We start from the raw sequence: 14601 nt of genomic DNA on the forward strand, positions 1-14601 counted from the left end.
ATGCTGTCATGAGCCCTTTTTACAGACAACAAAACCGAGGTAAGGAGAGTTTACGTAACTTGCTCAAGGATGCACAGTGTGTAAGGGGCAGAGTCAGACTCATCCAGGAAGGCTGCACTCCCAGCCACCACACTTTTCTACCTCTCTCGTGCCATGAGCACTGCCCACAAGGGTCTGGCTCCTGGATGGGGCAGGGTGGTCGATGGGGAGATGGAGTGCAGGAAGCAGAGGATTGCTGGGTATCTGTGCACACTCCCACTGACACGTGCCATGTGCATGCAGGTGCATGCATGTCTCCCACACAAACATGTACATATGCATGGGTCCCCACCCACACATGTGCACCTCCTATATGTATTTTTATAAACACCTTCACACATACACAAGCGCATGCAGACATATCTATACCCTCACCCTCTATAAATGAGTCCACCTTATGTGTATATGTCCCCCACATGTGTGTTCTTACCCAGACCCACATAAATGCAGACGTGTACACCAACACTTGTGTGTGGAGTGTGTCCCACCACTCTGCAAACCAAGAGCATCCTTCCTTTCCCTCACCTCCAAGCTATGTGTCAGCTCTAACACAAATGAGGCAGAATTGAACCTTCTCTCAATATCTCCTGTGTTCACTCAACCAGTATTTCCTGAGTACCCACTGTGCGCAGGGCCTTATGGCAGGGACTGGGGTGGAAGACACAAACTGGGGCTCAGCCCAGCCTCTCAGGGGCACCATATTCAGGTCAGAGGAGGGCCACCAGCCAGTGGTGGCCTGTCATCCCTGTTTCCGAGAGCCAGCCTGGGGGATGCAGGCTCAAAGTGGGCTCCAAGTTCCTCTCTGGTGACAACGTACGTGCCTCTGGAGGCCAAGCTGCCTGTCTGATTCTGGGCACCCACAGGACCCTGGGCTTTCCTGCAGGCTTGAGGTCTGCACGTGTCCCATCTGGGGACTCTGGATGCCTCTGGCAGGGCCTGGGACCTCTCCCCAACATGCTTACAGCGAAAGCGCAACACAGCCAAGCTGTGTGAGTCACCAGGCAGGCCACACCCGGAACGCCTGCCTGCCTGCCTGCCGTCCCTGCAGTGTGCTGGCTTGCCTTTGTCCACGCAGCTTCCAAAAAGGTCCATGGCACGAGTCTTCCTGATGCCCGGCCCCTCTGCCAGCCCTGCCATGCCCTGCACTGTGGGTTACACAGGCTCCTCCCTGGCAATGAGGGGCCAGAGCTTTTACTCTATGTCTATTACCCAAGTGCCATGCCAAGGCGAAGCCTGAGCTGGGAGCCAAGCAAACAACCTGCTGGCCAGGACTGGCTGGATGGTTGACCCAAAGGGCCCATACTTATGAGGGTCCCAGACTGGTTTAAGGTCTGCTCTTGCCATCTTGAAATTCTTAGTAGTTTTGAACAAGGCCCCCCACAATGATGTAGCCTGGCCTGCCACCGGCTGAGGCTTTCTGTGGATGAGTTAGCAGCCCTTTCCTGCCCCCTCCCACCTACCCCCCGGCCCACTGCCCACCTCCCCCAGCCTTCCTGCCACTCGTGCACGCCCCCAGCTGCCCTGCCACTGCCAGCTCTGCCATCTGCCCCGGGCTGGCCCCGACCGCTGAGATGTGGGCGGCTGTGGTTTCCCGGCACCCACAGCGCGGCTGCAGTGTTTGAAGATGAACTTCAGCGGTGTCCTCAGACTGTGTTCCTTCTGTCGCCCAGCCTGTGGTCACCCTGGCCGGCTCCCGCCCCACGGTCGCTTGTCTGCCTGCTGCCACCCAGACCATGAAAAGCGGAGGAGGGGGGCCCCCGGCCAGTACTCAGCTTCTGGTTCACTATCCACGTGTGGACGGCTCAGCCCCAGCCCCACCCTGCTGGACACGGGCTGGATGCTCTCTCAACCTCAGTGACCTCAGCTGTGAAATGGGGATTAAGCAGTCCTCCCAGCAGCATTGGTGGGAGGATTCCTGGTAACACATAGGAAGCATCTGGTAGGAGCCTGGCACGGAGTGGGTGCCTCGAGAGCATTTTGTTTCAGCTGCTCATTAGTTCAGCATTTACTGAGTGCCGGGCCAGCAGAGAATGGAAGGTGAGGCCCTGTCGAGGGAGCTCACAGGCTGAGTGCAGGGCGGGTGGGGTGGCTGAAGGCAGAAAAGCAAGTAGCTTAACTAGAATGCAGACAGAATACTGGAGTGTGAACTCGAATGGTGGGAAGACCAAGGCCCAGGGAGAGGAGATGATTTGCCTACACTAGATCTCCGCGGTCTTGTTCCTCTGCCCACCAGACACCCCTCACTGACAGGCTGTACCGTGTCCCTGGTTACGCAGAAGTCACGCCAGGCTTGGTACTCAGCAGCTGTGGCCGTGTGGATGTGTGTGTTCTAGCTTCCGTCTTCAGGACATGAGCTGGGGTGTTCTGGATGGGATGTGGACATCACCCATGCCTCTGCCCATCCCTTCAGACCACTGAGTATTTATTAAGCACCCCCGTGTACCCAGCATCTGCAAAGGCTCAGTGACCATCCTTGGGCACAGCACAGCAGCCCTAGATATCTAGGTGGATAGAATCTAAAAATTGAACATCTATGAAATAATCCATACCTCATCCATCAAACTAAAATCCAGTTGTACATGGGGTAACTCTTCTGTAGCATTCATTTTAAATTGGGGTGGGGGGGGGGGAAAGGCTTACAATATAACCGAGAAGGTAGCATAGAACTTTGGCTTTTTGATCAGATGATTTAAACTCTTGTCCAAAAGCTTGTTATCAATGTAAAATTTCTTTTTGGGGGGAAACATATCAAATCCTTCTGAATGAGAAGTAAATTATCTTCTTCACTTTTGTATACCCAATATAAATCCCTGCCCTTTGGCCTTTTGGAGCAGTGATGAGGCAGCTGGCATCCCTCCATTTCCATGTCCCATGGCCCTGGGCACTACTGGGTAAGTGACAGCCAGGCGCAGACCCTCTGCCCATCACCCCTTCCAATTCCCAGACTCTCCTCTTGCCCAATTCTTCGGGTCACTCATCTTCTAGGGGCTCAGCCCACTGCCAGCAGGTTTAGTGAGGTCAGAAAAGTCCTGGGAATGACTTACTGAAAGCAGAGGGTTGAAAAGGAAGGTCTTGGTGGTCACTAAAGGCAGTTTGAGCAGGGCAGTGGTGTGGCCAGTGTCATCTTGAGAGGCTCACTCTGCTGGGATGTGGAGAAGGGGCTGCGGGGTGACGGTGGACACAGGAAGAGCTGATAAGAAGGAATTTCAATAGTCCAGACACCGGCCAATGGGAGCCCGAGCTCTGGGACGAGTAGGGAGGACTCCAAAGAGGTTTGGAGATAGAGCTCTAGCCCTCCTGCCGGCCGTACTCCCATGCCCTGGCAGCATCCATCCTTCCCTCGCTGAGTCCTTGTCCAGCCTGTGGTCCCCAGGGCTCGGAATTATTCAGCCCGGGAACCAGGCAGTGAGTCTCATGTCTGCCCCAGGCCACAAAATGGATTATATTTTTCTTATTAGCTGTCCCTTATTAATTCATAATTGCAATCGTGTAACATTTAATAAAGACACAAAGCGATCCCCATCGCTGCCCCACAATCATTCATAAGCTAACAAGATGGAGCGGCTCATAAAAAAGGGCTGTTAAAAAAAATTCCGCAGAAATGGAAAGCAGGAGGTGATGCAAGCCGTGGTTAACAAAGGCCGGGGAGGCGTGAGCGGGTGTGAGCGGAATAACCCAGCCCTGATAAGCCGCAAAGCAGAGCCGGCAGCTCCCGCCCCCCTCTGCCGCCTGAGTCAGAGAAGCCAGGATGTGTTCAAAATCTAGCAATGTAATTAGCAGGTTGCATCATGCCCCTCGATTATAAATTACAATAGGCACAAAGAGGGTGGATGGAAGAGCAGGGATTATGTGGGTAACTCAATCCTGGTGCCCAGGAGGGGGCTGGGAGCTGCCACCCAGCCACCCAGCCACTCGACCCTAGTAGTCTCTGCCTGCCGTGTCACAAGGTGATGAGAGGCTTGCTCAATGCCTGCTTTGTGTAGCCTGGGATAATGATTTACAAACTGGAGGAATCGGGAGGTGCGAAAAGAAGATGACCCTCTTAACCCGGCCATTGTCTACCCGCCCCCCACCCCCACTGGAATGCCCAGCCCCCGCCCGCCCAGTGCACCTGTGCACACGGATGCTGTTTGGGGATGGTCCAGGTGACGAGCCCTCATAGGGGCTGAGCCGATAAGATCTAAAGGGGCTGAGCAGGGCGTTTGGAGACACCATCAGGGATGACTGACACTCAGCAAACAGAGATGGACTGTGGTGATGCTGAGGTTTCTCTGCAGAGCAGTAGGGGAAGGGGGAGAGGACAGGAGCTCAGGGTTGACGACAGAGCCAGCTCTGTCCTGAGTCCAACCCTAGGCTCTGCCACCAGCAGGTTGTGGGAGCCTGGGCAAGCCACTTCTCCTCTCCAATCCTCATTTTCCCAACTTCAATCCATCAGCTAGCTATACAACCGGGGCAAGACATTTCCCATCTCCATGCCTCAGTTTCCCTACCAGGCCTGGCCAGAGCTGGCTGTGTAACCTGAAACAAGCTCACTTCAGTGTAAGTGGGGACCTCAGTGTCCCCATTTACCATGAGAGCAGTGACCCAGACAATCTTAAAAGTCCAGTTTGGACTTTCTCTGGGTCTAGAATAAACTCTTTTCCCCAAAGCTAACCAACTAGCCAGGTAACCTGCACCTTGGAGAGCAGGGAAACGGGACGGGCAGCTCTGCAATCTGGCCATCTGCATGAATCAGAGTCTGGTGAGAGAGAGGGAAGTCAGCACAGGCACGCGGCAGGCTTGGGCAAAGCGAGGTGCCGGTGGCACCGTTCCCCACAGCCTGGGAGACACGCCCTTTACTTCCTCTTGGTGGCAAAGATTTCCCCTTTCTGTCTGGCCTTTGCAAACAGCCTTTACTCCACAGTGTTTTCTTAGCAGCCCTATTCTTCCACACGGAAAATAGTCCCATGAACTTTATTATCTCTGCAGAGGAAGGACAGGATATAGATGTGCCCTTAAGTTCAATGAACCCTGCTCTCTGGAAAACCAGAGTTAGAGCAACTATCCAATGGGAAATTTTTTTGAACAAGCCCCAGCCCCAGCAGAGAATCCGAGAGAGAGGTCGTAGCTGCCCCCTGAACTGTGAACTCAGCCGCTCTGGGGCCTCCACGTCTTCTCTCTGGGCCTCAGCTTCCTCAATTCTAAACTGACGGGAGAGGAGGAGGTACTCTCAACAAGTAGGTGGAGGTTGGAATGGAATCCCAGCGAGCACTGCCTTTACTCAGACCCAGCATCTCACCCCTGGACTGTCGTACAGGCCCCCAGTCTCAGCCCCCATGTCCCTTTGCCTCTGCAGCCACAGGACGTAGCTGAAACTCGTGACTCTGATCACACTCTGTCCCATCAAAGTCCCCCCTCCCCAAAGTCCCAGGCCAGGGCCCCACCAGAAGGTCCCCAAGTTACCCTGAATGGCAGATTCCTTCCCAGCACACCCCCGGCTATTTCACACCTCCGTGCCTTTGCACATGCTGTTCCTCCTGCCCAGATTACCCTTCCCTCCCCTTGTTCAAATAGCCAGGTCAGATTCAGCCTTTGGGACCTCACTCCTGTGTCGTCAGCTCCCAGAAGCCCTCATCCAAGTGTTCCTTCTGTGCTCCCCCACCTGAGCAAAGTTCCATCTTAGCAAGTGCCGTGTCAGATTGCAAAGCAGCCTCTGTACTGCGTCTCCACTCGACCGTGAACTCCCATAGCCAGGGCTGTACCTGCATACAGTCAGTGCCCAGAAGTGCTTTCCTTATTGAACTGCTGCCTTTTCCCACAACAGGAAAGAGGCAGATGTAGCCTGAGGCCCTGGACTGGGGGTGAAGTATGGAAAACTAACTCATTCATTCATTCACTTACTCATCCGTGTAACCTGAATATGTGTAGTGAAGGGAGAGGGGGAGTGCCAGACCCATCCACTTTGAACATTTCCCAGAAGACACTTCCAGAAGCCCCTGACCTTGGGGAGAAAAATGTCCCTGAAGCCACTCCCCCCAGTCCAGGCCAACCCCCAGGTAGACAGTGGCAGTGGGGTAGCTGTCCTGTCTGCTTAGCCCAGCAGGCCCTGCACCTTATCAGCTGCCATCTCCCTCTCCCTCAGTTAACAGAAGCTGGGTGTGAGGAGGTGGTGACAGGGAGGGGGCCACCTGGAGGCCTCTTCCCACCTGTCAGGAGCTCCCCCGGCACATCCTCCTGTTGGTGAGGCAACCGTCCTTGTATCCACATTGCTCAGGCAGGTGACTACTCCGCTCCCACGTCAGGATGACATTAGATCCCTAAGTCGTGACCTCACTCAGGCATCTGTCCTTGGTACCTGTCTGCTTCTGAGCAGAGAGCCAAAATATCAGCAGAGACAGAGTGCCTGGATACCCTTCCCAGCAACAGCAAAACCCAGAACAGGTGTAGTGCTCGCATTTGATCAGACAGAAAACTTGGACTCGAAGTGTGGACACGCCCACCCGAGGTCCTACAGCTCCTGTGGGCCTACTTCAGCCTGTAAAGTACATCCTTCTCTTCTTTCCCCACCCTTGGGCGTTGAGTCGTGCCCCATATTTGGTCTTTACCACATCCGATGTAGGTGGAGATGTGAGTGACATTAATGACTACATATATTAGACACCTACTATATACCTGGCACGGTCTTAAGTACTTTATTTTCATTCATTCAACCAATAATATTTATTGAGTGCCGGGCTCTGTTCCAGATGCTGGAGGTATGGCATTAAGCAAGGCAAACAAAGTTTCTGCCCTCAGAAACTTTCTAGTGGGAGAAACAGAATAAGCCAAGAAGTGAGTAAATAGAAAATAGTCCAGGTGGTAAAAAGTCAGTCAGGAGAATGGATGATCAGCCAAGGCCTTTGATTTGGTGACATTTGAGCTCACCCCTGAAGATGTTGAGGGTGGCAGCATGGGACTATCTGGAGGACAAAAATGCTAGGCAGAGGGAACAGTAAGTGCAAAGGCCTTGGGGCTGGAACATGCTTGGTGTGTTCAAAGAACAACGGCTGTGGTTGGAGCAGAATAAGAGAAGAGCAGAGCTCAGAAGATGAGACACTGTGTGATATTAGCTGTGTGTTAACTCATGTAATATCACAGCAATGCCGAACACCAGGTACTACTGTAATTCCCTTTAGCTGATGAGAAAACTGAGGTACAGAGAAGGAAAGTAATCGGCCTAAAGTCACACAGCAGGCACGTAGCTCTGTACTGATGATTTGTGAGCGTCCTTCATGGCCCAGAGCACTGGTTCCCAGTCCCAGTAGGAATTGAAGTCACCCAGGGAGCTTGCAAAGAACCCGATTATCAGGTTCCTAATTTTTTTTTTTTTTTTTTTTTTTTGCGTTACGCGGGCCTCTCACTGTTGTGGCCTCTCCCGTTGCGGAGCACAGGCTCCGGACGCACAGGCTCAGAGGCCATGGCTCACGGGCCCAGCCGCTCCGCAGCACGTGGGATCTTCCCAGACCGGGGCACAAACCCGCGTCCCCCGCATCGACAGGCGGGCTCTCAACCACTGCGCCACCAGGGAAGCCCCAGGTTCCTAATTTTAACAAGCTGCCTGGGTGATTATGACAGAATCTTCATGACCCCAGCTTTGGTGAGCCATTGGGAGATGGCTGTGGGCAGACTGGGGTGGAGGATGGAGCACTGGGCGAGGAGCCTAACCCCAGCTCTTCTATGATCTCTGAGTGGCTTCAGTCCCTCTGAACCTCAGTCTCTTCATCTGTGAAATGAGAGGGTTGAACTCCACCAATGCATTCCCCATGTGCTTGATAGCAGTGGAATTCTCCATTCAGTCAGGTCTTAGGTGGAGCCCACAATATGATACAAGTCAAATGAGCTTTATTTTGGGGGGTGGGGTGGGCTTCAGGCCATTATACCCTTGGCAGCCTCCGAAGCACAACTTACCAATTCCCTGAGTTGCAGTCTGTGGAAAGCATAGGCACCTGGCCAGATGCTTTGGGTTCTAGATATCCACCTGGGTCCTCTCTTCAAGCAGTGGCCCCTGGAATGACCCCAAGTCCCTGGTCTTATAAATACTGCTTCAGAAGCCCTCCAAGGAGGCTGCTCCAAACCCAGGCTCTGAGCTCTGGGGAGGCCTGTGTGCTGATAATGGAATGGGGGTGGGAGGTGAGGGGACCTGGGGCTGGCACACGGTCAGCCCCCTTCAACTTGTCAGATTCCTCTACCTGCTTGCTGTCCTTGCTGGGGAGGGGGAGGGGGAATGTCTGAAATACTTGGGATGATCTTTGGACCAGTTGTTGAAGACCAGTATAGTGGGTAGCAGCTGGTCAGGGCAGGAATTTGCTTTCATAAGCGCAGGGCCCCTGACGTCTTGGATTGACCCTCCTTCCTTGCCTCGGGATGGTAAGAACATCTCTGCACGAGTGGGCCCCTGGAATTGGCCAGATCCTTCCTTGCCAAGATCCCGCCCTTTGGCTATTTCACAGACGAGGAAAATGAGGCTGGCGAGGTCAAGAGATCTGCCTGGAGTCACGTGGCTTCAAAAGTGGTGAGATCAATTCTCAAACCTCAAGTCCAGGGCCTCACCTGCTGGTACTGGGGTCCTCTTGGACAGGGGGGAAAGATGCCCTGCAGAAGACAGACAGACAGACAGACAGACAGATCCCTGTCCTGACAGAGCCTGCGCTCCAGCGGAGGGTAACCTAGGTTGAAGTCCTTCCATACATTCTCTCAACATCCAGCACAGTCCCCTGCACACAGCAGGTGCTAAATAATTGTTTGTGATAATCATGCTTCAGAGTTAGAGTGAAGTGAATGTCCTATCTGAGCTGCCTTGGAATCTATCTGGAGTTCTGGCTTCCTCGCCCATAGAATGGGGGCAGTACCGTTCTCTGCCCAGCCTGGCGGTGAATGGGAAGAGGGCATGGTGAATGGAGAAATTGACACAGACACCTACTACGCGCCACGCTTGGCCACCAGTCGTTACGACAACACCCCATGATAGAAATGACTCTCCCCATTTTATGGAGGAGGAAACTGAAGCTGGAGAGGCAGACCTACATCGGTCACCAAAGCTCCTGTTCTTCCCACTACATCCTGCGACCTCCCTATCATTGTCCCTGCGCCCAGCGTGGGGTTTGGTTTGGTTTTGTCTTTAGTCTAAGTTCCCAAGTGACACAGGGCAAGACTGAAATAAAACCCTTAGGATCCCTCCCTTACAGCTGCAAATACCCAGGGGGCCTGGGAGGAAAGGACTGGGCTTGTGCTCTGAGTGCACAGACCCCCTCTCTGGCCAGGATGTGGAGCTGACATGAATTCCTCAGCACTTCCTTGGGGTTAGCAGGGAGGTATGGGGATCAAGTGGTCCATGGGGTCCCCTTCCCCCCAGGATAGATGCTGGCTGCTTTTGAAGGCCTCATCAGGGTCTAGGGCCTGGCTGTTGGCTCTAGAGTCTGGAAACCGCTCCCCTCTCTAACACAGCCATGTGAGCGCTCCAGCCACCCACATGGGGCTGCAGCCTTGAACAGAGAGAAGTCCAGGAGTCAAGAGGCTGGGCTTGACTGGGGCACAGCTGCCTCCTGTGGGGAGACCTTTTCTGGCCCCCAGAGTGAGTCTGTGCTCAGGCCCAGCCAGGGAAGTGACCCAAGGGGAGGCCTGAGCCTTGGGTCCCCTGATGTCTGCAGCTGCTCCTGGGACCACCCCATGAGATGGAGGCTACCAAGCCCCAGAGAGACCTGTGGGGCTGAGGAGAGGCCATATTTTCTCAGCAGGATTTATGTGTGTGTGCGTGTGTGTGCGTGTGTGTTTAACAAGGAGTGGGGCCTGCCTGACTTCTGAGCCTGGAATTTATACAGCCCCTCTTTGGCGGCTGCAGTTTATCTTAAGCGAAAGAATAATAAACTGAGTTGACAGGATGATGTATTCAAAGCATCTTCCTGTCACTGCACAGAGCCCTGCCCGCTGTTAGGATGTCTGGCATGGTGGGACCGTGTTATCGAATGTTTAGCCCCCGCAGATTGTCAACAACGCATTGTTTGTAGGTTTGGGGCAAGGCAGAGATGGGCCGGGCTGGGGTGGGAATGGGGGCGTCTGGCTGCAAGGGCGGGCGAACGGAGGGCCGCCCAGATGGGGTCAAAGAGGCTTCTGCCTTTGATGGAAGCTCAGAGGTCCAACCCCTCCTCCCTGCCCTGATGTTCCCTTTCCTGCCTCCCAGGGTCCTCCCCACTGCCCTCCACATCGTCCCAGTCCAGCCTGAGGCATAGTGACAAACTCGGGTCCCCCTGCTCTCTACAGCATTGGGAAAACCTCCTCCACCCTCCACTTCCCGTTTTTAACTTAAACAAGGAAATCAGCATTAAACCTCAACTTCAAAAACTTATGCCAGACTTACTAAACCCGGGAAAGGATGAGAGAAAGCAAGTACCCTGGCCTTATTCATAAGAGAGCTCTCACCCCAGTTTCCTGACCCTCTTTCAGACAACCATGGGCCATCCTGTGGCCTCTGGAACCTTCCCTCCCTGTGTGGGAGGGAACCACAGTGTTGGCCCCTCCTATGTTATAAATGACACTGTTGCCACATATTAAGGGCTTATTATGGGGGTGAAGTAAGATAAGGATTAGGCAAACACTTAAAAAACTTGGAAGAAGGGCTTCCCTGGTGGCGCAGTGGTTAAGAATCCACTGGCCAATGCAGGGGACATGGGTTCAAGCCCTGGTCCAGGAAGATCCCACATGCCATGGAGCAACTAAGCCCGTGCACCACAACGACTGAGCCTGCTCTCTAGAGCCCGCGAGCCACAACTACTGAAGCCTGCGCGCCTAGAGCCTGTGCTCTGCAACAAGAGAAGCGACCGCAGTGAAAGGCCCACGCACCACAACGCAGAGTAGGCCCTGCTCACCACAACTAGAGAAAAGCCCGGAACTAGAGAAAAGCCCACACGCAGCAACAAAGACCCAACGCAGCCAAAAAAAAAAAAAAAAAAAAAAGTGGAAGAAGATAAATTCAAATTATTTTTTCTCAAAGTGCCCTAAACTTCAGGCAGGAGAACCTTGGCTCCTGCCTCAGCCAATGGGCTCTCTCCCTCAACCTCCATTATTGGAAAGTCCTTTCTTGTACACAACCTCAAGCTCTCTTGTTTCAGTTTTAACCTTTCCTTTGGGCTGTTTCACATATAGGTTCCAGTTCCAAATCTCTCTTAGGGCACCTCTTCTTTTCTGGCTTTAATGGTCCTCATTTTTTCTCTGCTCCTGGGCTGGGGGCTCCACCCAAACCAGCTTCAGGACTGCACTTCCTATAGGCGTGAGTTCTTTACTCTTACTCCTAGAAAGTAGGGGGGGGCTCTCCTTGGTCCCACAGACCACGGGCCCATAGGGGGTAGCAGTGGCAGGGACAGGGAGGGAAGGGAGGCTCCACATACTGAGTACTTGACTGAGCATCTGGGTCCATTCCAGGGGTCAAGTTGAAACCTCATTTAGTCTCTTAACAGCTGGTACTAGCCCCATTTTGCAGATGAGAAAACTGAGGCTGGGGAAGACTCAGTCTCTTGCCCTCTGGCCGATGGCAGAAGCAAGACTCAAGCCCTGAAAGTCTGGCTGGCTCCAGAGCTGCACTTGACCTGGCAACCTCAAAGGAAGGCAAGAAGAAGCCACCCAGAGGCTGTAGGGCTCTTAAGTCAAACAGCTGGGCAGGTGGCGTCAAGGCCACAGGAAGAGCCACGGGGGCTGGGAGCAGGGGATCAAGGCTGTGGGAGAGTGGCTGGAGTGAGGAGCGGTGTAGGAACAAGGCCTGGAGGCTGGAGTGGGCCCCAGGGGAGAAGTTGAGAGAGGAGCTCAGATCTGAGCACAGGACACATATGTGTGCTGGGCCACCTGGGCTGGGAACAGTGACACTGAACATCAGACAACAGCCTCCTCAGACCCCCGATAGGACTCAGCCATTTATTCACTCATCTATTTACTTGTTCATCCTTTTACTTCATCCACTGTTTGCCCAGGAGTCAAGCCCCTCGCAGTCTAATAGGAAAGACAGACCGGTCAGCAGGTCAGGGACCCAGGGGTCCCCATTCACCCAACCATCTGTCCCCCGTGTAGTGAGTGCCTGCTCTGTGCCGAGCCCTGAGTTCTCCAGACAAAGGAAGCTGCCCGCACCCTCCAGGCACTCAGGGTTCAGTAAGGGATTGTGAGAAACAGACACGCATGTTTATGCGTTCACTGAGTCAACCAAGATTTGAGTGCCCTCCATGGCAGGTGCCAGGACCAGCAAGAAGACCAGGACACACTCCTGCCCATGGCAAACTCAGGCCAGTTGAGGACATGAGAAAAGAGCCCAAACATTTCAGCTCTAATACGCTGGCAGCTGCAAAAAATACCGAGCAAGAAGCAGCAGGGGAGTACGACAGTCCCCAGAGGGAAGTGACTGTACATTTGAATTTTGCGTTTGTGTATTCATTTATTCCATCATTCATCTGTTGGTGAGCATCTTTTGTGTGCTGGGCATTGCTGGAAACAACACGAGGGCCCCCTGGAGGAAGCCATCTCTCTGATAAGTAGACCACTCTTTTGGGCCCCGTTTGGGGGACAAGGCAAGCTTGGGGTGGAGACTGTGGTCGTGGCGGGGTGGGCAGCCACAGACCCTTCCTAGCCACTGGGAGGGGGACAGTGGTTAGGAGCTGGAGGGCACTTAGCAGTGCAGGCAGAGGGAAGCTGGGCCCCATGGGAGCTGCATCTGGGCCATCCTGGGCTCTGGCCACAGCCTGAGTAACCAAGGGCCAGACCACATGATGCAAGCAGAGGGCGGGGGGTGGAGTGGGAGAGTTTGGATTCTGGTAGAGCCAGGAGACCCAAGCTCTGTGCAAGGATATACTTGGGGATCCTTGGGTCCTGTTCATTAGAACAGAGAGCTTCACTGTCAGGACTTTCTGGAGTCCTGATTTGCACATGTCCTCCCCATCCTGGGGTAGATTTGCGTGCCTATTTGCATATGTTTACATAAAACATGCTTCTATCCATATTCATTTCAGGCATTTTTTTTTTTTTCAAACTACAGGCAGTGGGTCAAATCTAGCCCACCACCTGTTTTTTTTTTTTTTTTTTTTAAAGAAGATGTTGGGGGTAGGAGTTTCTTTATTTATTTATTTATTTTTGCTGTGTTGGGTCTTCGTTTCTGTGCGAGGGCTTTCTCTAGCCGCGGCAAGCAGGGGCCACTCTTCATCGCGGTGCGCAGGCCTCTCACTATCGCGGCCTCTCCCGCTGCAGAGCACAGGCTCCAGATGCGCAGGCTCAGTAGTTGTGGCTCACGGGCCCAGTTGCTCCGCGGCATGTGGGATCCCCCCAGACCAGGGCTCGAACCCATGTCCCCTGCATTAGCAGGCAGACTCCCAACCACTGCGCCACCAGGGAAGCCCCATTTCAGGCATTTTGATTTCTGTCATTGCTCCCCTCCCCCAGCTGGCTGTCCCCATGCCTTGTGCTCCCCCTTCTGGAAGGGAAGACAGGGCAGGGACCATGCCCAGCTGCAGACAATCTCAGTGTTTCTCTTCAGCCTCGCCTGGTGAAGACTGACGTGATTTTCCTGAGAGTGAATCCGCCTGCCTGACCATACTGTGCTCTGGCTGAAGTTGCTGTGAGCTGGGCGGTCCCTGAGGACCCGTAAGCTGAGCTGTGTCCTCCACTCTCTTGCCGGGCCTTGGGGAGCGCCAGGCCAGAATGAGAACTGCCCTCGGAGTGTTGGTTAGAGCGCTAATGGAGTGAAGAGTGAGTGTCGCCTTGAAGTCTGGGGGCCATCCCATGTGGCTTGCCTCCTCTGACCAGAGGGTCAGGGGCCTGCACAGGGCTGGGCTTGGGACCCCTTCCAGGACTTGGCTGCAGCCTCTGGGCCTGCAGAGCACACGCCCACGGCATCCATGCATGCACATGAGTATACACATGCACAGATCAGAGTGGAAATTTGACTTCACAGTTCTTGCAGAGCCTGGAGCGGGGAGAGAACTGGCAACTCTCAAGCGCTGTGTGACCCTAGGCAGGGCCCTTCACCTCCTTGAGCCTCAGCTTCCCTTTCTGTACCACAAGAGTCTTCCCAGTGTTGGCTTTTGCAAATGCATGTTGGCAACCCCAGCTCATTATACGGGCCCCAGAGGGGATCCTCCTGTCCAGGAAAGGCCACAGCCAACTATGCCACACTCTTCCTCCTCTGGAAGCCTCCCTCAGGCTTCAAGGTCATGGGAGCTTCAGTGAGTGCCTGATAGACATGCCTGCTGCCAGTCAGCTCGCACTCAATGTGATGTGTGACAGGTGGTGGGGGATGTGGGTAGGAGCCAAGAAGCTGCTGGGAATCCAGACGCCTCCCCTCAATTCCATCCCCACCATCTCCACCGTAATGAGGTCCCATTAGAGGGGCTCTGGTGTCAGGGAAATGGGGATGTTTCCATCTGGGCAGAGACAGACAGGAGGAGCTGGGGGGCTGCCTCAGAAGGCCTCTTGCCCAACAGCCCTGACCTCACGCACACTCCCCCACCTCCCCCCCCCCACACGTCCTGGGCCGTGCAGGGCTCGGCTTGTCACCGACAGGCTCTCCACTAAATG

This window comes from Mesoplodon bidens (assembly GCF_964165515.1).
Source record: "Mesoplodon bidens genome assembly, chromosome: 10".
Lineage (NCBI taxonomy): Eukaryota > Metazoa > Chordata > Mammalia > Artiodactyla > Ziphiidae > Mesoplodon > Mesoplodon bidens.